General features: G+C 38.8%; 1 long non-coding RNA gene across 1 annotated transcript in view; it reads right to left on the bottom strand.

The window, feature by feature from the left end:
* Window positions 1-21,472, bottom strand: part of LOC141580053 (uncharacterized) — a 129,146-nt gene that overhangs the window by 82,964 nt on the left and 24,710 nt on the right. The window contains exons 2-3 of the long non-coding RNA XR_012512047.1: window positions 20,062-20,235; window positions 19,746-19,866 (exon numbers count right to left, since the gene is read on the bottom strand). This is a non-coding gene — a long non-coding RNA (uncharacterized LOC141580053). The remainder of the gene's footprint in view (window positions 1-19,745; window positions 19,867-20,061; window positions 20,236-21,472) is intronic.

Below are 21,472 nucleotides of genomic sequence, written 5' to 3'. Positions count from 1 at the left end.
GATTTATAATCCTTTGGTTATATACCAAGTAATGAGATTGCTGGGTCAAGTGGTATTTCTAGTGCTAGATCCTTGAGGAATCACCACACTATCCTCCACAATGGTTGAACTAGTTTATACTCCCACCAACAGTGTAAAAGTATTCCTATTTCTCTACATCCTCTGTAGCATCTGTTGTCTACAGATTTTTTAATGATCACCATTCTAACTGGCATGAGATGTATCTCAATGTGGTTTTGATTTGCATTTCTCTAATGATCAGTGAGGATGGGCTTTTTTTCCATATGTTTGTTGGCTGCATAAATGTCTTCTTTTGAAAAGTGTCTGTTCCTTTTCAAAAGAAGACATATATGAGGCCAACAAACATGAAAAAATGCTCATCCTCACTGATCATTAGAGAAATGCAAATCAAAACCATGTTGAGATACTACCTCACACCAGTTAGAATGGCAATCATTAAAAAATCTGGAGACAACAGATACTGGAGAGGATGTGGAGAAATAGGAACACTTTTACACCCTTCATGGGAGGATAAACTAGTTCAACCATTGTGGAAGACAGTGTGGTGCTTCCTCAAGGACCTAGAAATAGAAATTCCATTTGACCCAGCATCTCATTACTTGGTATATAACCAAAGGATTATAAATCATTCTATTATAAAGACACATGCACATGTATGTTCATAGTGACACTGTTTACAATAGGAAAGACCTGGAACCAACCCAAATGTTCATCAATGATAGACTGGACAAAGAAAATGTGGCACATATACACCATGGACTACTACGCAGCCATAAAAATGATGAATTTGTGTCCTTTGTAGGAACATGGGTGAATCTGGAAACCACTATTCTCAGCAAACTGACACAAGAACAGAAAATCAAACACCGTGTGTTCTCACTCATAGGTGGGTGTTGAACAATGAGAACACATGGACACAGGAAGGGGAGCATCACACACTGGGGTCTGTTGTGGGGTCCAAAGGAGGAACAGCAGGGTGGGTGGGGAGGTCAGGGAGAAATAACATGGGGAGAAATGCCAGATGTAGGTGACAGGAGGATGGAGGCAGCAAACCACATTGCCACGTATGTACCTATGTAACAATCCTGCATGATCTTCATATGTACCCTAGAACCTAAAGTACAATTTTTTTAAAGTGTCTGTTCACATCCTTTGCCCACTTTTTGATGGGATTGTTGTTTTCTTGTAAATTTGTTTTAGTTCTTTGTAGTTTCTGGATATTAGCCCTTTGTCAGATGGGTAGATTGCAAAAATTTTTTCCCATTCTGTTGATTGCCAGTTCACTCTAATGTTAGTTTCTTTTACTGTGCAGAAGCTCTTAAGTTTAATTAGATCCCATTTGTCTATTTGGCTTTTGTTGCCATTGCTTTTGGTGTTTTAGTCATGAAGTCCTTTCCCATGCCTATGTCCTGAATGGTACTGCATAGGTTTTCTTCTAGGGTTTTTATGGTGTTAGATCTTATGTTTAAATCTTTAATCCATCTGGAGTTAATTTTAGTGTAAGGTGTAAGGAAGGGGTCCAGTTTCAGCTTTCTGCACATAGCTAGCCAATTTTCCCAACAACATTTATTAAACAAGAAATACTTTCCCCATTGCTTATTTTTGTCAGATTTGACAAAGATCAGATGGTTGTAGATGTGCGGCATTACTTTCGAGGCCACTGTTCTGTTCCCTTGGTCTGTATCTCTGTTTTGGTACCAGTACCATGCTGTTTCAATTACTGTAGACTTGTAGTATAGTTTGAAGGCAAGTAGCGTGATGTCTCCAGCTTTGTTCTTTTTGCGTAGGATTGTCTTGGTTATGGGGGCTCTTTTCTTATTCCATATGAAGTTTAAGGTGGTTTTTTCCAGTTCTGTGAAGAAGGTTAATGGTAGCTTGATAGGGATAGCATTGAATCTATAAATTACTTTGGGCAGTATGGCCATTTTCACAATTTTGCTTCATTCTAATGAATATTCCCACAAAATAAAAAGATACTTCTTTAGCTAGACTTTGCTTTTCACAATGTGAAAAGTCTCTTTTTAATAGACTTTGTTTTCCTTCACTAAATGCAATTAATATTTGAATCTGTTACTAAATTTTTTAAACCATTTCACTGATATTTCCTCATTTTAATTTTTCAATGTTTTCTGAACTTCCAAATCAAGTGCACATTAATTTTAGAGTGGTAATAAAAGGGTGGACTTTCCAAAAAGATAACTCCATGAAGGTTTTCTTGTCATCTGTGAGTGGACAGTCTGTGACAATAATCAAGGCCCTTGATGGTGTGACATAGGTCAGGCTTTGGAGTCAAACAGACCTGGCTTCAAATCTATACTAATTAACTCTACAGGTTGCTTAACTATCTGAGCCTCATCTTCCCCATCATCTTTCAAATGAAGACAATAATTATTAACTCTTGAAATTAAAGGAAGCAAGATAAGAAAAGCCAAACTGTCATTCGTTCATTTTTTCTATTGAAATCTAAGGATGTCCATATTTTTTGCTTCTGACAAGAAATAACAATTGACATATTATATACGATCAGTCTATCAGCTAAAAGAATGGCATGCTTCTCGTTTATTCTCATGAGTTTCTTCCTAGCAACAGGAGTTGTCAGGAGCAGATGGAGACAGTTTGCGACATAAACCAAGAATAATGCAAAGTTTTATCAGTATTACCTTAAATTAGTTGGCGTCAGTTAACGAAGTGCTGAGCAATTGCTCAAGTCCATATTGTGCCCCACCCAAAGGGGTGTCTCTACCTCAAAGACAGTTGGAAACAAAAACCCAAGCATTCCAAAGAGGAAGCAAGAAAGGCTCAGAAGAACCCTGTCTGCACTGACTCTGATTGCCATCTCCTTGACAAGAATCTAAGTCACTGCAATTTTTCCAGGAAAAAAGGGAAGTTCTTTTTCTTTAAAATTTTCATTTTGCCTAGTGTAAGGAATTGTTGGCCTTTATCAGTCTTTAAGCCTTGGATCCTGGGCTGCTAATTCCCTGGAAGTGTAGAGAGACCCAAGAACATATACAAAAGGCTGGCTTTTCTAAAGAAATCATGCCTCAGTTTCCCAGTGTCCCAGCCTTTACTGCTGCCATTACTTTGACCAGGTGCATGGGCTCAGCCAATGCATTTGTGTACTTCTCATTTCTATCCCCTGCCTGCTTGCTACACACCTCGTGGACCCTGACTGCTGGTCTCACAGCAGAGCACCTGTCAGGTTCTCACCCAAGTTTCTGTGATTTCTTAATTCTGATTATTCCCCTTAGCTGTACTCAGTCTTGCCTTAACTAACCCAACCCAGGCTTCCATTCCTGCCTTTCCAATCTATTGTCATTCCCAAATCCAATATGATAACTCCCCCTCAAACTCCGTTCCCCCCAAAAAAAACAAATAAAAATGCTGGTCAGGCCTGGTGGGTCTTGCCTGTAATCCCAGCACTTTGTGAGGCCAAAGCAGGAGGACTGCTTGAAGTGGGGAGTTCAAGACCAGCCTCAGCAACATCATGAGACTCTATCTCTATTTTAAAAAAAAAAAAAAAAAAAAAAAACTTTAAAAATTAACTGGCCATGATGGTGCGCACCTGTAGTCCCAGCTACTTGGAAAGTTGAGCAGGGAGGATCAATTGAGAGCAAGAATTCAAGGTTATAGTGAGCAATGATCACTTCACTCCAGCCTGTGTGATGAGTAAAACCCTGTCTCTAAAAAAAATAAATAAACAAATGGCAGCTCAGAGCTCTCTGCCTTCTCAGGATTTCTACTGCAAATTTTAAATATTTCAGCAATACCTTTCAAATATACATCAACCAATGTTGTTAGACAACTAAGTTATATAAATTATCCAAAGAACTCCAACTCTAAAGCCTCCCAAGTTCTATAAGATAATCCTTCATGTGGTCTTATGCATCCGTGTTTCTCAGAGATGGTGAGACTGGTGGGTAGGCAATGAGGATTCTCTTCATGGCCTAAGAAAGGACAAATATCTTTCCTTAGTCTCTTACAGAAGAATGAAGTGCCTGTTCATAAATTTTCATTTGTATATGTAACTAAGAACAGTCTGTAAATCCTGCGTCTTAGCCAGGTTCTCCAGAAAGCAGAGACAGAGGCAAAAGCTTATGTGCTACTACCCTATTACAGCATGCAATCCAGCAAAGCCGGACACCCGTGGCAAGAAAATTCAGTTCCTGGGGCTATTGCTGGTTCCATAATAACCAGGGCCATAATCAATATTCACCATCTCATGTTCCTCCTTCAATGCATTCTAGATTCCCTTATACTTGGCCAGCACTTTGGCTGATACGGTTTTCTTGTGTAGTGGGTGACCCGGACCTTTATCTCTGAGGGTTCTAAGCTCCTACATTGCCTGGATCTTGTGATCCCTGATTGCCACAATTGCCCATTTACCATGATCACTGGACACAACACCAAGAAATGTCCCTTAAATCCCCTATTTCAACATACTCCTCCCTGCCCCTATCTCTTAGTAGCACTCTGAGATCCTCATGGTAATCAGGATTGACTATCCTCATCAATACAGACACTCCTTTCTTTGCCCAAAGTAATCAAGTGGCAGTTGCAGTTTCAAGTTCAGCTAAACCTTTACTGTGTTGCCTGATAAAAGGATTTCCCTGGGAACCAGGACTTCTAACCTATCAGAGCCTAAATATATGGGTTTGGAAAGCATAAATTCCACAAGTGTCTGGCTGGAAATGATAGTGAGAGAAGCCAATCTTCTTTGCACTCCTTGGTCCCTGACTCTGTGTTTTCTAGCTGTTAAGGGCCCACACCATATGCCAACCATTGGTTTGGCACATGTCACAAGTTGGAGGGCAGTGCTATAATATTTAGCATGTTGTCCATGGTTAGCCCCTTAGCTGAGCTTTTAATAGGCTCTTCTGCCATTCTGTTAGGCCAGCTGCTTCTAGGTGATGGGGTACGTGGTAATACTAGTGAATCCCTTGCCCGGTACCCATTATTGCAACTCCTTTGCCATAGATGGTGAGATATAATGTTGTGGTGTGTTTCTGTCTTTGTTACTGCGGGGCTGCCCTAACATAGTACCACAAATTAGGTGACTTAATACAACATAAATTTGTTGTCTCCCAGCTCTGGAGTCTAGAAGTCTGAAATGAAGCTCTCCGTCCGTTTTCCTAGCTTGTGATGTTTGTTGACCATATTTGGCATTCCTTGGCTTGTAGCTCCACCACTCTAATTTCTGTCTTTGTCATCACATGGTTTTCTCCTTGTGTGTCTCTGTCTCTCTGATCATTCTCTCTTTCTTATAGGGACAACAGTCATATTGGATTAGGGACCTGCCCTGCACCTGTATGACTTTAATTATATCTGCAATGACTCAATTTCCAATTGAGGTAGCAGTCCAAGGTGCCAGGAGTTAGGATTTCAACACTTGTTTTGAACAGACACAATTCAACCTATGACCAATAGCATGCCACTAACTCAGGCATCCTTAAAATAAGATCCTGGGACTTATTTTCAGTATATTCTGTCTTGCGGTTACAAAAAATGACAGTATTATAAAGCTACAGACAAGACCTGTCTTCACAGCATGTCTTTAGTTGGCTTTGCTGAGGCTGTAAGAGTTTTCAAGAGGCTTCCAATGCTCTTAACAAAAGCTAGAGATAGAGAAAATGTAGCATGTAGCCATAATAAAGGATGAGTTCATGTCCTTTGCAGGGACATGGACGAATTTGGAAACCATCATTTTCAGCAAACAAACACAGGACAGAAAACAAACACCACATGTTCTCACTCATAAGTGGGAGCTGAACAGTGAGAACACATGGACACAGGGAAGGGAACATCACACACTGGGGCCTATCAGGGGGTGGAGGACTAGGGGAGGGATAGCATTAGGAGAAATACCTAATGTAGATGACGGGTTGATGAGTGCAGTAAACCACCATGGCACGTGTATACCTATGTAACAAACCTGCACGTTCTGCGCATGTATCCCAGGACTTAAAGTATAATAATTAAAAAAAAAAAAAGTCAATTGAAGCCCTCATCAGTATGGTCACTGTAGTGGTGGCTGGAGTGAAACAAGTGACCAAAGACTCTTAGAAACAAGCAACATTGAAAGGATCAAATATAGCACAAAAGTTGTGGGTGCTTCTAGCAAATAACTGAGTAATAGCTAATTTTTAAATGTTTCATTCTTAATGTAAAGGTCGTACCTTCACTGAGTTATTCTTTCCTTGGAAGGAATAAGTAGAGTGAGTGATACATTAGGCCTTTTGCCTGCGGAGTTGGAAGGTCAAAAAGGCTGCATACTCTTGCCTTAAAAGACCTCTATGTTGCTTATTTACTCTTTAACTTATTTTTATCTGGACTCTTTTTTAAAAAGTTTTAAAATGACATATAACAAAAGGCAGACCAATATGATAGACACATAAAATGACTCAAGCAAGTGCAGGAAAATAGAAATATGCTAATGGTATGTTTAACATAATTGCAATGAGAGAGCTGTAAATTTGGCTCCCAGTTATATAGTTCAGAAATCATGATAAGTAACATAGCTCTTACTATCAGAAAGGAGGAAGCATGCTTTAGGAGAAACAAAGTTTTTTCTAGCACTGAAATCTAAAATAATTTTCTGTTATGGGGGTTTATAGAGGATATATTGTGTGACAGAACGGAAAATGTCCTCAACAACATTTTTACAACAAATGCACAAGTTGATTTCATTTAACAATGAAGTGGGGAAATTTATTATTTCAACCACTGATGCCAGAATTCCTTTTAAGGAGAAAACAACTTTTGCTGGTAATAAGACTTAGGATACAAGTGGAACCCTCTAGGTCTGTTGTGAAAGCTTGTGAGGAACTGGAAAACAGTTCTCCCTAACAGAGGAAAGGGAATCTGGAGGGCCACTGGGCAATTCAGAAGAGTGAGTGAAGAGGTTGGTTGGGAAGGGAAATGAGGGGAGCAGAAGCCACTGAGAAGGTGGAAGGCTCTATGTAGTGATCCCTCATCCCCTACCACCACCTGCTGTCTTCAGTAAAGTTTTTGCTAAACTTGGAATTGCTCTGGGTATTTCAATGTGGATACTGAAAGCAAAGAAGTATCAATCAAGATGGCAGCAAAGTGAGATGGTGACAGACATGAGGAATGCATAAATAAAGAGAAAGGTAGTCAATTGTCAGCCATCTGGGATGCATGAGAACTGGAGAGCAAAAAAACACCGCTGATTGAGGGCAGGTCCACAGACTTTCAATACCATATGAACAATGGTTGAGTTTAACATTTCTTAGAAGGGCCAAGAAATATGACAGCACCAGCATGACAGATCATCCCTCCTCTGAAGGTGGATGAGATACTCGTTGTGAAAGAGGCAGCCAATTGTCACCTAGCATCCATTTTCCTCTTCTTTTTTAGTGGTAGAAACTTCCCATTTTTAGCTAGGCATGGAGTCATTTCCTAACAGAGCCTTTTCCTAATGGGTGACTGTGGCTTGTTAACAAGTGGCCAATGAGATGTAGGCAAAAAAATGTAGACAAGTTCTGGATCACATTCTTATGGGAAGCTACTTGGTCATTACTTATTTCTCTATTCCCGAAGTCTAGAATGAGGACATAGTGGTTGTGAGCCAGCTTTGACCATGTGGATAAGGACAATAATCAAGTCTAGGCAATGGCCTAGCAATGACATAGAAGGAACTTGGATTTACTGGTGAACAACAGCTGCTTAGCTACTGACTCATCCACTCACCTCAAACTCACCCTGGCCACTTCCCAACTCAGACTTTTACATGAGAGCAAAATGAACTCTATTATGTTTAAGCCACTGTTATGTGGTTTCTATTAAAGCAGCCAAATCCATATAACTTAATCAGAATATATGCCCATTTACTGACACAATTCTACTCCTTGGGTGCAGCTGTTAAAATATTTTTGATACTTAGTCAAAATTATACTTCATGGGTTATAACAATGGTCCATCACTGATACGCTGCAAGCACTTCATTGGTAAACTACTCTATTTTTATTATTTTTGGTATAACCATGTGTAGTACTGTCTGTTAGATTAAATGTTGAGCTAAGAGGACCACATTGCCCATTACAGAGCAGGACTCAATATGCTGCAAGTAAGAGGTAAGAAACATGTTGTAATATCCTGCTGGCACAAAAAGCACACACTTATTGAACACGCCAAAACATTGCCTCATGAATATAGAAGAGACGGCAGTCAGAGCAGTACCGGCTCTATTCTTACAGAAACACAGTGAACAGAGGAGAATCTGCAGATGCTCTTATAGCTACTATAATATATATTTGATCTCTAGCCATGATCATAATTATTGCTATTTTAGAATAGTAATTCAGTTAAAAACTTAATTTGACTTTTTGCAACAGAAACCAAATTGCTGAGTTTAACCACATACAGGATTACCATGTTTCAAAAAATCTAGAACAGACAGTATAAGACTGCTATGATGATTCCACAAGACCATCAGGAACCCAGCCTTCCACCTTTCCTCATATTGATTCTGGACACATTGCTTTCTTCCTTGTGATCACTTGTTAATCACAAGACTGTTGCACCATCAACACCACATTAGAAATCCAGACAAGATGACAGAGGAAGAATGAAGAAGAACGCCACACCTGAATTTGTCCTCTTAAAGTGTTTTCCTAGAATGATTTCTGTTTACAATTAATTGGCCAGAACTGTATCCCATGGCAATCCTTAGATGCAAAGGAATGCGGGGACGTGAGAATTTTTTTCCTATGCACATTGCTGACATAAATAACTTCAGAGCTCTCTCTGTAAGAAAGAAGGAGAAAGGGAATACTGGATAGGCAACCATTAGTTGATATACACTGTATAGTCTGATATACACTGTCAAAAAAAGATCTGCTACTAAACTGGATATCATGAGTCCAAAAAGATGAGAACCATAAAAACAGAAAATTTCAAATATTTCTAAAGCAGTTATCAAACCATTCTATTACTTCTTTTGAGTGGTGTTCTATCACTTAATCATAGAAAGAGTGACTGCTACTGCTCATTTTCCTAATTACTTTTCTTTCTGTTATTATGTCTTCAATATTAGTTGGAAAGTGTATAAATACTGGAGTGGATTAAAGATAGACACAAATTTTTGACATTATTCTCATCAAGAGGTGAGTTTTATGTCCTCTTTCTTGAATCTAGGTGAGGTCTGCCACTGCTTAACAAATAGAACACGGCAGAAATAGTGTTGCACCAGTTATCAGGCCGAGGTCTTAAAAGACTGGCAGCTTCCTGTTTTTGTCTTTTCAAATATATATTCTTGGAAATTAGCCACCATGTTGGGAGGAAGCTCCAGCACATTGTGGGAAATAAACAAAAGCCACTGATGTATATCTCTGGCTGACCTCTTAGCTCAAAGGTAGCATCAACTTGCAGCCATTATAATGAGCTATTTTAGAAGTAGATCCTCCAGCCTCAGCTGAGCTGAACTAGCTAATGTCTTTTGGAGCAGAAATGAGCTGTTTACCTCTTAGCACTGCTCAAATTTCAGATTCATGAGGAAATAAATAATTGTCATGGTTTTAAGCCATTAAGTTCTGAGATGGTTTGATACACAGCAATAGATAACCAAAGTAATTACTTTCAGCAGATGAAATTAATAATGCCTTAATGAAATATAAATAAATTTCTAGTGGTCAAAAATTGTGAAGAATGTAAATATCATCATGAACATGCAGCTTTTATTCGGTACAATAAGCCAGGAATGTATTTATTATTCATGTTTGACTTTGTGGTTTACCTAGCTATATGCATAGAGCCATTTACATAAATTCTTGACCAAAAAACTGAAAAAGGTATATTCTCTATTTACATAAAAACAAAAAATATTTAATAAGCAACTGAAAACTATACCTGAAGAACATGTTACAGTAGTATCACCTTCCTGAGCTCTGAATAAATTGTGAACACATAGGAATTTAGAACAAAGGTCACCTTTATAAACAAAACCAAAAATGTACAGTTAGCTCTGTTGGGTCTTATCATTTAAAGAAATCAGTTACTGCCAGTAAGACATTCAGCTGATAAGGACAAGAATGAGTTAGAGTAAGGCAGACTACAATGGTCAGTCGAGATGGTTTATCTTTCTAATATATTAGAATTTTATAATTTTAGTCAAAACATTTTTCTGCATTTTTATGACTTTTATAAAGTTTTCGGGCTTTCAGAGGATGAAGTCATTTCAAACTAGAGCTCTCTAGTCTGAAATGCAACTAAAGAATTTTTTCTTTTTTTCCTCCGGTGTCACAGAAGGATACTTTATTTATTTATTTACTTATTTACTTATTTATTTATTTATTTTGCTTTTTAAATTGTACTTTAGGTTCTGGGGTACATGTACAGATCATGCAGGATTGTTGCATAGGTACACACATGGCAATGTGGTTTGTTACCTCCATCCTCTCGTCACCTACATCTGGCATTTCTCCCCATGTTATCCCTCCCCAACCTCCCCACCACCACCATGCTGTCCCTTCCTTTCCCCCTCAATAGACCCCAGTGTGTGATGCTCCCCTCCCTGTGTCCCTGTGTTCTCATTGTTCAACACTCATCTATGAGTGAGAACATGCGGTGTTTGATTTTCTGTTCTTGTGTCAGTTTGCTGAGAATGATGGTTTCCAGATTCATCCATGTCCCTACAAAGGACACAAACTCATCGTTTTTTATGGCTGCATAATATTCCATGGTGTATATGTACCACATTTACCTCGTCCAATCTATTGTTGATGGGCATTTGGGTTGGTTCCAGATCTTTGCTATTGTAAACAGTGCCGCAATGAACATACATGTGCATGTGTCTTTATAATAGAATGATTTATAATCATTTGGGTATAGACCCAGTAATGGGATTGCAGGGTCAAATGGAATTTCTATTTCTAGGTCCTTGAGGAAGCACCACACTGTCTTCAAAGGTTGAACTAGTTTACACTCCCACCAACAGTGTAAAAGTGTTCCTATTTCTCCACATCCTCTCCAGCATCTGTTGTCTCCAGATTTTTTAATGATCACCATTCTAACTGGCGTGAGGTGGCATCTCAATGTAGTTTTGATTTGCATTTCTCTAATAATCAGTGATGATGAGCATTAAGGACACAGGCATAGGCAAGGACTTCATTACTAAAACAACAAAAGCATTGGCAACAAAAGCCAAAATAGACAAATTGGACCTAATTAAACTCCAGAGCTTCTGTACAGCAAAAGAAACAAGTATCAGAGTGAACTAGCAACCAACAGAATGGAAAAATTTTTTTTGCAATCTACCCAACTGACAAAGGGCTAATATCCAGAATCTACAAAGAACTAAAACAGATTTACAAGAAAAAAAAAAAAAAACCCATCCAAAAGTGGGCAAAGGATATGAGCAGACACTTTCCAAAAGAAATTTTTCTTAATCCATTTTTGGATGAGGAGTTACACCCCTAAATCAAAACTTTTTAGTGTACCCAGGACATAAATAAAACTTCTGGTTGATTTTCGATTAGACTTGGTCCATGAGTGAGCAATTTGGTAATAAATCTGAAAGCTGAATTGCTCTTTTTTCCTGTTGATGGGTGTAAATTAGGATAGAGTCAGTGGTATACAACCAAGATTCAAAATAATAGTGTTTTAAACACTTTCACATATAGGCAATACAGGGCTGGCACGGCAGCTCTGTTCTGTGAGTTGTTTAGGGACTCAGCACCTTTTGTCTCGTTGCTCCTCCATCCTCAGGTTGTTTTTCCCACCAATATATTTAACGTGGCTTGTCGCCACACCTACCTTCGAAGCAGTAGGACGACAGAAGGGCACAGTACAGCTCAGCCATAGAGATCCCCACCCACGCAGCGCTGAAGGCATGAAGACGCAGGCACCCAGATAGAACAGCAAAGTGGGACTATCCGGGGACCAACAGCCTTCCGAGCTGAGAGCCTCAGGAGGCTGAGAGCATTCTGGGCTGAGGGCCCCGAGCAGACTCTTACCCACGTATTTAGTCTCTCTGAACAGGTGATTATTATTAACAAACAGGTATTTTGTGTTTTCTCATAGAACCAAGATAAACTAGGTAGGCAGCTGGTGCCTGCTTACTACTGATCACAGACAAACTAGAAAGTATTCTCCACGAGGGAGCCATGGGGCATAATCACATATCCCGTGCTTAAAGAATTGTTTTAACCGGTGTGTGATATACATATACTGTTTTGCTACTTTAGAATGCCCCAGGTAGTTTTCCACCTGGGAGGGGGTGGGCAGCTAGGTTTTCCTTGCCGCTGTTCTTAGCAAACAATGTATCTTATCAGACACTCAGCATTTCTCAGCAATCACTCAGCATTTCTCAACAGCACAGCCTCCTTTTAGGATGGGACCTAGAAGTTCACAAACCAATTCTGCTTGAATCCTGTTGAATACTGAGAGCTTAGTTATTACAGACTACACTCGCTGTAAGAAAGGTGGGTAATGTAGACTTTATTCAGAATGGCCATGTGCCCAGCAAAAAAAAATAGACATTCTATTGCTATAAGAGGGAAATGGAGATTAGATGTTAGAGAACAGCTAGGGTTGTCCACTGCAAGGTGAACTCACTTGGGAGCAACAATGAATCTTCCAACTAATATTTTACTTTTTATAAGACCCTTGATTTGAACATTCTGCCTGAATAAGCACCAGACAAATCCTTTACATAAACCTCTTTGACGAAAATTTCATGAAGACTTCTGCACTATGAAAAGAGATAATAACAACTTTAAGTCATCTTTAGGTATTAGCCATAAAGCACTATAATAAATTAAAGAAACTAGAAGTCATTGATTCAGAAATGGCTGATAGTCAGGGCACTTTTATCTTTTGCAAGCAACAATTTCTAGTGTGCTCTACATGTTTGCTTTTTATTCAACTTTAACTCATGTAACATCTTTCAGCAGAAAATCTCAAGAAGCTTTTATAAACGTTAATTAACTGAATTTCACAACACTCTCAAGAACTGAGTATTAATACATCCATTTACATGGCAGGAAGCCAGATGAAGATTACAGAGGAGCAATATGGAGCTTACTTGGTTTTAGCTATGTAAAAGCATCAAACAGGCAGTACCAGAAATTCAATGTTAATCTGAAAATTGAGTATTTAGCTGCTTTTAGACTGCTATATTACTATTATCCTATGTTCAATACAAGCAAAGCCATATTACTAAAATAAAAAGAAAAAGCCTCTATTTTGAAATGCTACTTCAACTTAAAAATGGCTGATGTGTCATCTAGCTATAAATCTAAAGATAATAATAAAATTGGAAAGATTTTCATCAGATAGACTTTTAACACCAAGCTTGATGCAGTTTGTTTCAAGATTAAATTTGAAAAAAGCAGCTGCTAAAAAAGTTATTCAATCCACGTGTCAGGAAAGGAAAGCACATATCAGATTTCTTTGAAGAAAATAATGAAATTATATATGAATGTATACTATGGGTATTTTCTAAATGTAACTTGGTGTTTTTGTGATGAATAAATAATAACAATGATGGTAAGATAAATGATTGTTGTGAATGAACTATTCAAAAGGCTAACTTTTTTGATATGCTATGAAACATATCTTGACAATATTTTAAATCCCAAGGTTTTTTACATTGCTGTTATTAATTGGAGAAATTCATTATATGCATTTCATATGTTTGAAGGAATTTTCCAAATACAAAAGGAAACATAACCTTGGCCCCCTATAGAGGCAGATAAACTCAATTTAGCTGCTAAATGAGAGTTTTAACATTACATTTATTTCTGGTAATCTGATCTACGTCTAAAAAAGACTGAGGTCTAAGCCTCGGTTTAATGGAAGCTGAAAAATAAAAATAAAAGCAAGAGTGTTATTTTCATAGGAATGGACAAGTGTCCAGTACAAAGTTTACTGATGACAAGCATAAGGACTAATGAAATATGAACCAATGACTTTTAGCTCAGTAATGATGACTTTCATCGGTAATCTTTACAAAAATCTTCTCAAACTTTTATATCCCTTAAATAAGGACAATCTAATATAGGACAGTATTCTAAAAGCTCTTTTAAAACTTCTGGTTTTTAAATCACAAGAAGCTTAAAAAATAACTTATTAGAAAATTTCTCCCAGGACATTTATCCTGGTAAGGCTCATAAAGAGAGAAACTGTGCCTTCCTTCCAGCTGGCTCACCCTTTCTTATGGACTGACATGCTCAAAACATTAGAGAAGATTGTAAGCCAGCTAGCTAATCAAAGCCATTTCAAAGCTAATAGCCTAACCTTCTGGGTTATGTTATTTGGTTGTAGAGGGTCCAGGGGGAGGACTTTTCCAAAGGAATATCAAATTTAACTTTAATGACTTACCCAAAGAAAATAATTCTGGTCATCAAAATGTGATAGTGACAAGTCTCTTTGCTAATATTATAGATTAAATAGAAAAGATGATAGTCACCTATGATAATATGGGAAATGCCTTCATCCAGTAATGCAAGTCTTTTAAAGAAGAATGCATATATGCATTTTCCTATATACATTAAAAAGGTTTTGTTTGGTTTTTAACAAGACTACAGGCCTTTGCCTGCAGATTTATTACCTGAAATTCATTTTAACAACAGCTACTAGGAATCTTCATATAGTAGGAGGTATGAAAATGAGCAAGATGTGGTTCCTGCCCTCAAGAAGCTTGCAATGAAAAAAAAATGGGGGTATATTTCCAAGAGAATAAAATAGGTATAGTTTAAAAAGAACAAATAACATGTTATGAGTTTTAAAGCAGAAAAACATTGAGTTTCTTGGGAGAATCAGGAAAAGTTACATGAGTAAGGAAATATTTGGTATGGATCTTGATGTGTGGGTAAGATTTTGACAACTGAAGCCTGGTTGCATGGGGGTTGGGAGTAGTGGTGGAAGAATTCCAAGTAACAGAAAGAAAAGACAGAGGACACATAAAAGTCTAAAACACACTGAGTAGCATAGGTAGAAAGCAGAGTGCCAAGTAATAGAAAATTAGGATGGAAAGATAATAGGTCAAGGTAAATGCTATTCTTTGTTTCAGCTTGAAACATATCCACTGAAGGTGTTGGACACAAACTCCTGAGAGTGAATTTTATTTTATTTCTTCTTTTAAATTTATTTTAGGTTCAGGGGTACATGTGCAGGTTTGTTATATAGGTAAACTTGTCTCATAGAGTTTGGTACAGATTATTTCATCACCCAGATAATCAGCCTAGTACTCAATGGGTATTTCTTCTGATCCTTTCCCTCCTCCCACCCTCCACCCTTAAGTAGGCCCCAATGTCTGTTCTCTTTGTGTCCCTGTGTTCTCATTATTTAGCTCCCACTTATAAGTGAGAACGTGCAGTATTTGGTTTTCTGTTCCTGTATTAGTTTGCTAAAGGTAGTAGTCTCCAGCTCCATCCATGTTGCTGCTAAAGACATGATCTTATTCTTTTTTATTGCTGCATGGTATTCCCTGTATTATATACATAAATCATATTTTCTTTATACAATCTACCATTTATGGGTGTTTAGGTTGATTGCATGTCTTTGCTATTGTGAATAGGGCTGCAATGAACATATGTGTGCATGTGTCTTTATGGTAAAACAATTTATTGTCCCTTGGGTTTATACCCAATAATGGGATTGCCAGTTCAAATGATAATTCTATTTTAAGTTCTTTGAGGAATCACCACACTGCTTTCTACAATGGCTGAACTAACTTACACTCCTACCAGCAGTACATAAGTGTTCTCTTTTCTCTGCAACCTCACCAGCATCTGTTTATTATTATTATTTAATAATAGCCATTCTAACTGTTCTGAGATGGTGTCTTATTGTGGTTTTGATTTGCATTTCTCTAATGATTAGTGGTGCTGAGCAGTTTTTCATATGCTTGTTGGCTACATGTATGTCTTCTTTTGAAAAGTGTCTGTTCATGTCCTTTACCCACTTTTTAATGGGGTTGTTTTTTGCTTGAATATTTGTTTAATTCCTTACAGATTCTGGATATTAGACCTTTGTCAAAAACGTAGTTTGCAAATATTTTCTCTCATTTGATAGGTTGTCTATTTACCCTGTTGATAATTTCTTTTGCTGTGCAGAAGCTTTTTAGTTTAATTAGATGCCATTTGTCATTTTTTGTTTTTGTAGCAGTTGCTTTTGGTATCTTCGTTATAAAATCTTTGCCAGTTTCTACATCCAGAATGGTATTTCCTAGGTTATCTTCCTGGATTTTTATAGTTCTAGGTTTTGCTTTTAAGTCTAATCTATCTTGAATTAATTTTTACATATAGTTTAAGAAAGGGGTTCAGTTTCAGTCTTCTGCATATGGCTAGCCAGTTACCCCAGCACCATTTATTGAATAGGGATTCCTTTCCCCATTACTTGTTTTTGTCGGCTTTGTTGAAGATCAGATGATTGTAGATGAGTGACATTATTTCTGGCCTCTCTATTCTGTCCTATTGGTCTATGTGTCTGTTTTTGTAGCAGTACCATGCTGTTTTGGTTATTATAGTCCTGTGGTATAGTTGAAGTTTAATGATTTTTAAGAAGTTGTTCCATATATTCTTTATTGCTAAGAGTGCTCATTCAACTTTTGGTAAGCTATGCCATATAATTGTACATTAAATGCTCCAAAAGTTTTATTAATTGTGCACTTGAGATGATCACAGCTATATTAAAACCTCACTTATTTTTGTCAAATGAGAACCACATTGTCTGGGTAAGGTCTGTGATCATTTTCTCTAGGAGTATAATATACATGGAAGAATATTAGAATCTATAGATGAAACTTTGAGGTATGAGTCTCTTCTAACCAACCCTTCTAGAGACGTTGAATGAGCACCAGTATTTACTGATTTAAGTTTGACTTCCACTCTGTGATCCAAGCCCTCTAATGGAAATATTAATTAGCATTAAGATAACCCAATACAAGATCAGCTTTTAGAGCCAAATATGGTATGAAATATTACATGCACCCAATTATCTTTTTATACCCAAGAAATAAAAGTCCACAGGTTAAGTAACTTGCCTGAAGTTACCTAGTAAGTTAACTAGCAAATCATCAGAGCTACAGATAAAATAGGTAATAGTCAGAGCAAGAAAGAAAAATTATTGAATTTACCACGATGTTTTTTTCTACTTCTATTATCAAAGATCATTACTAAATTAAGACCTCCTGACTTATTTATAATAATTATGACAAATAATTTGAAGCTGGTTCTCGCACTTACTTTCTTTGTCCATGCTGGCCTTTTTCTAATCCTCAAAGATGCCAGGCATGGTCCCGTCTCAAAGCCTTTGCACTTGCTGCTCCCTCTGCCTGGAATGACCGTATGACTTAGCAGCAATTCAGTACAAACACCCCTCCAGGAAGATTATGCTGTCCTTCAAAAACCAAGTCCTTGCTGCATGTTTTAGAATACTGCAAAAATTAGAGATCCTTCTTAGGTCAGGCTTGTTTAGCTTCTTTTCATTATGAAAAAGTGATTGCAGAATCCCAAGAGGCAATCACAGGCTGATGTGAATGAAGTCTTGTCTGTCTGGGCAATCACAGGCTGATGTGAATGAAGTCTTGTCTGTCTGGGGAGTCCAGGAGCCCTAGCAGGCATGGCTGACTTGGTCTCAGGGTGGCAAAAGGGATTGTCCCTCCCCTAGAGCCAAAGGCCCTAGGCATGATCAGCAAACCCTCCAAGGGGAGAGGTATACTCAAGTCCTGGGTGACATCCAGACACAGCTCTCCTCCCTCAGACCTGTGAGATAGGTTTACTGTCACCCTCCAATCCCACACTTTAAGTCATCTCCGACAGGTATAATGGATGTATCCAATCCCAATTTTCTTGCCTCATTTGAGAAACTAAATGGGGAATACCTTTCAATTGCCTAGTAGAAAACAACAAGTGAGCATGTTATCTGGACAAAAAGAAACTTGTCACAAGAATTTTGTACATTTTCATGACTTTGCTTTTGTGTAAGATGTATAATATATCCTTTGTAAGGAGACACGGATCTCACTGTGACTTCCTTAAGAGTAACAGACACTGTCACAGTTTGTTAATCCTATTTGTCTCCCAGGAGGAGAAGATTATTAATTACCCAGCAAAGGTCATTGGGCCATTAGGCCTATAACGGGGGTTTACCTCAAAAAACTAACCAGTGGGAGACTAAGCAGAGCTACAAGCCATGCTCATGAAGGCTCTCCTTCCCAAGCACAGCCTCCAGTTCCTGATATGCCTGCAGAGTGTCTGCAGAGAACACAGTCCAATTCCTAGACTTGCTTAAGAATCTTGAAAACTTTGTATATACATCGATATCAAGGTTTACAGGCAAACTGATTGAAAGGGTGTGATTTCTGGTGCTCTGCCTAACCATGAAAATGTGGAGCTGGGTCAGCTTGCATCTGCAACGTGCAGTCCCTTCTGAATACACAACACTCCAAAGGAGATGGGAGACCTCCTACTTCCCCCTGCCCTCACTGACAGCATTTCTCATTTTCTTTGCCTTACTGCTTTCTGATCCACAAAATAGAAGTGAGAAAAAAAAAACTTCACAAATTAATATACTATTGGGTTCTGCTGCCACATAAATGGCTAATTGTAATACAGTGTGAGATAGGCTAAATTAGGAATATGAAGTGCCACTGGAAAACAAATGAAGCAACCTGTCAGCCTGCCCAGGGAGAGGACCAGTAGTGGAAGCCTTCCAGGGTTAGGCTTGGACCCTGAAGGAGGAATGAGGGTTGGCCATGCAAATATTTAAGAAGAAAGGCCATATCCATGGAAAGGACTGACAGTTGCCTTTGCCTGCAAAGCTGCAACACTGCCTCTCTTCTTGGGCTAGGAAACACCCAGCTTCTCCTCCACTGGTTTTGGAAGGTGGGCAAAAAGCAAAACACTAACAAGAAAGAACCCCCAGAGCACACACCTTTCTAGGTCAAATCTCATTTCCCAACACCCACAACAAGGCTGATACGTTTTCATTACCAGCCTTGGACTTAAACTCCACCCTCTCTCTAGAGTGGGAGTGAACTCAGATAAGCAGCCCAGTTGCTTATTCTAGAGCCCGGGCAACCCCCACTCATTTCCATGCTTGATTTGGTTACGTGGGGATCCTCATTGAGCCGGTAGCATCAGGACCTCTGTTCCACAGCTGCTCTTTCAACAAGAGTCTACATACTACACACTCCTCTCCTAGAAGGGCTCCATTTGCCAGAAGGAGGAAACCTCTTTTCCTGCCACCATCTGCCCTGGTCCTCCTTCTTCCCTGTCTCCGAGGCATCTGTGATCTTTCATGCCTGGCTCTCTAGCCTAGATAGTTCTAGAACACTGGAATATATTAAAACATTCATACACACAACTTCTTTCAGCAGCCTAATGTTGAATTTCCCTGAGATTTTTTTTTTTTAGCTCTCCTGATAATTTCTCCTGTGTAGACACATTAAGATCATCATTCTGCATTAGTGATCACTATCAGAAAGTCAGGGGAAAAAATCAGACTCTCAAAATCAAAACAATTTCAAGTAATGAAGGTTTTAAGTATAAAATATGTGTTTAAGGGATTCTGTTTAAAAATACACTTTGGCTGTCACTTTAAAAAGATTCGATCAGGGAAGAAAAACTACTATGCATAATATGGAAGTAGAAATTTATTATAGGAATTGGAACTTGCACAATTGTGGGAAGATCAGGGAAGGTAAAGATCTGAAAAGTAGAATTAAAACGGTAGCGAAAAGCCACAGACAACTCAGAACTTGCAGTGACCCCTGGAAGCCAGCACATCCTGCTCCTAGAGTGGGACCTCAAAGCCTACGGAAGGTTGTTGGTTCTTCAGGTCTGTGGCCTCTGTGAGTTCTTGGCAAAGCATCTGGTAGAAAGCCTGGGGCAGGCGTCCCCAAACTTTTTACACAGGGGGCCAGTTCACTGTCCCTCAGACCGTTGGAGGACCGCCACATACTGTGCTCCTCTCACTGACCACCAATGAAAGTGGTGCCCCTTCCTGAAGTGTGGCGGGGAGCCGGATAAATGGCCTCAGGGGGCTGCATGTGACCCACGGGCTGTAGTCTGGGGATGCCTGGCCTGGGGCAAGGTCAGCAACAAGAAGGAGAGAGGAGCGAGGACAAACAGGAACGTGCTACACCTCTGTGTCCGTCTCTATCACCAACAGGTGCTGATAACCTTCAGAACATGGCAGCTGCTTCCCTTCTGCCTCCCAAAACTCAGAGCTTGCCTTTGGACCAACTCCAATCTGAAATTATGTAGAAAGGAAGAGTTTGAAAAACATAGTCCCAAACATAACCAAGTAGACAATAGAAAAATCTGGCACATTGGTATTTTGACATAACCACCAGATCTCCAACAGCTCAGGTGTAAGTAAATAGCTCACCTCAAATGAAACAAGTCCCAAATGAATGCATCATTGTGTCCCAGGCTTCCATTAAACAAAAACAAATAAATAAAACAAACAAAAAGCAACCTTTTATCCCTCAGCTTTATTAATGCATCATTAACAAATAAAAATGGTATGTATTTATGGTGTACATCGTGATGTTTCTATCCATACAAAAAACAACCTTTCTGAGTACTGCTCGGTTACCACCACCTCTAAGTGACCCTGTGTATTCCACACCCTAAGAGTCCATCTAACCTTCCTCGCTCCCCTGGGTCCCAGCAGTCACTGCCTTCTATCAAGCTTTCTTCCTTGCTCTCCTGTATTAATGAAGTGTTCCTTTCTCTTGCTACCCTGCCTCCAACCTCACCCTGCTCCAAACCTTCCATTAAACCACAGAAATCTTTCTAAAATGTAAAATTTTTCTTATTTTAAATTATTTTAGTGACGCCTATCACCTCCCACATACATCTTTCTTGGTGTGATATGCAAGACCCCTCATATATATATTCTGACCCCCACCTACTTTTTTAGCCCCCTCTCCTATCCTAAACCCAAATGCATTGTGCCCCAACTATTTTAAACTGCTTGTAAAACCCTGAATATAGGATTATGTCAACACAGGAATCATTGTATCTCCATCCCTTTGCCTGACAAACTCCTTCTCGTCCCATAGGATGTGACTCAAACGTGACTTCCTTTGCGGTGTCTTCCTTGTCTCCTCACCTTCTCCCAATCCGCAAAGTCAGTCCACAACATTCTCCTAGCAGTGGCTAGCACGAGCCATGCTGTGCCAGGTCTGCTGATTTACATGTCTGTCATCTGTGCTAGCTGTGAGCGCCTCCATGTTAAGGACCACATCTCATTCATCTTTATAGTAGCAGACACTAACACTTCCCTGGCGCATGGTAGGGGCTCGATAAACATTTGGTTAAGAAATTAATTGATGAATTACAAGATCCGACATGTTTAAATATTTTATTCCATATTTATAGCTGCTTCCATACAAATTATGATTCCTATGAAACATAAGTTTACAGTTACCAAAAAAAAAAAAAGAAAGAAATTAATTTGGGGGCAATCCAATAAATGTACA

This window comes from Saimiri boliviensis, chromosome 10, assembly GCF_048565385.1.
Source record: "Saimiri boliviensis isolate mSaiBol1 chromosome 10, mSaiBol1.pri, whole genome shotgun sequence".
Taxonomy (NCBI): domain Eukaryota; kingdom Metazoa; phylum Chordata; class Mammalia; order Primates; family Cebidae; genus Saimiri; species Saimiri boliviensis.
This window is presented reverse-complemented; position numbering and strand designations above follow the sequence as displayed.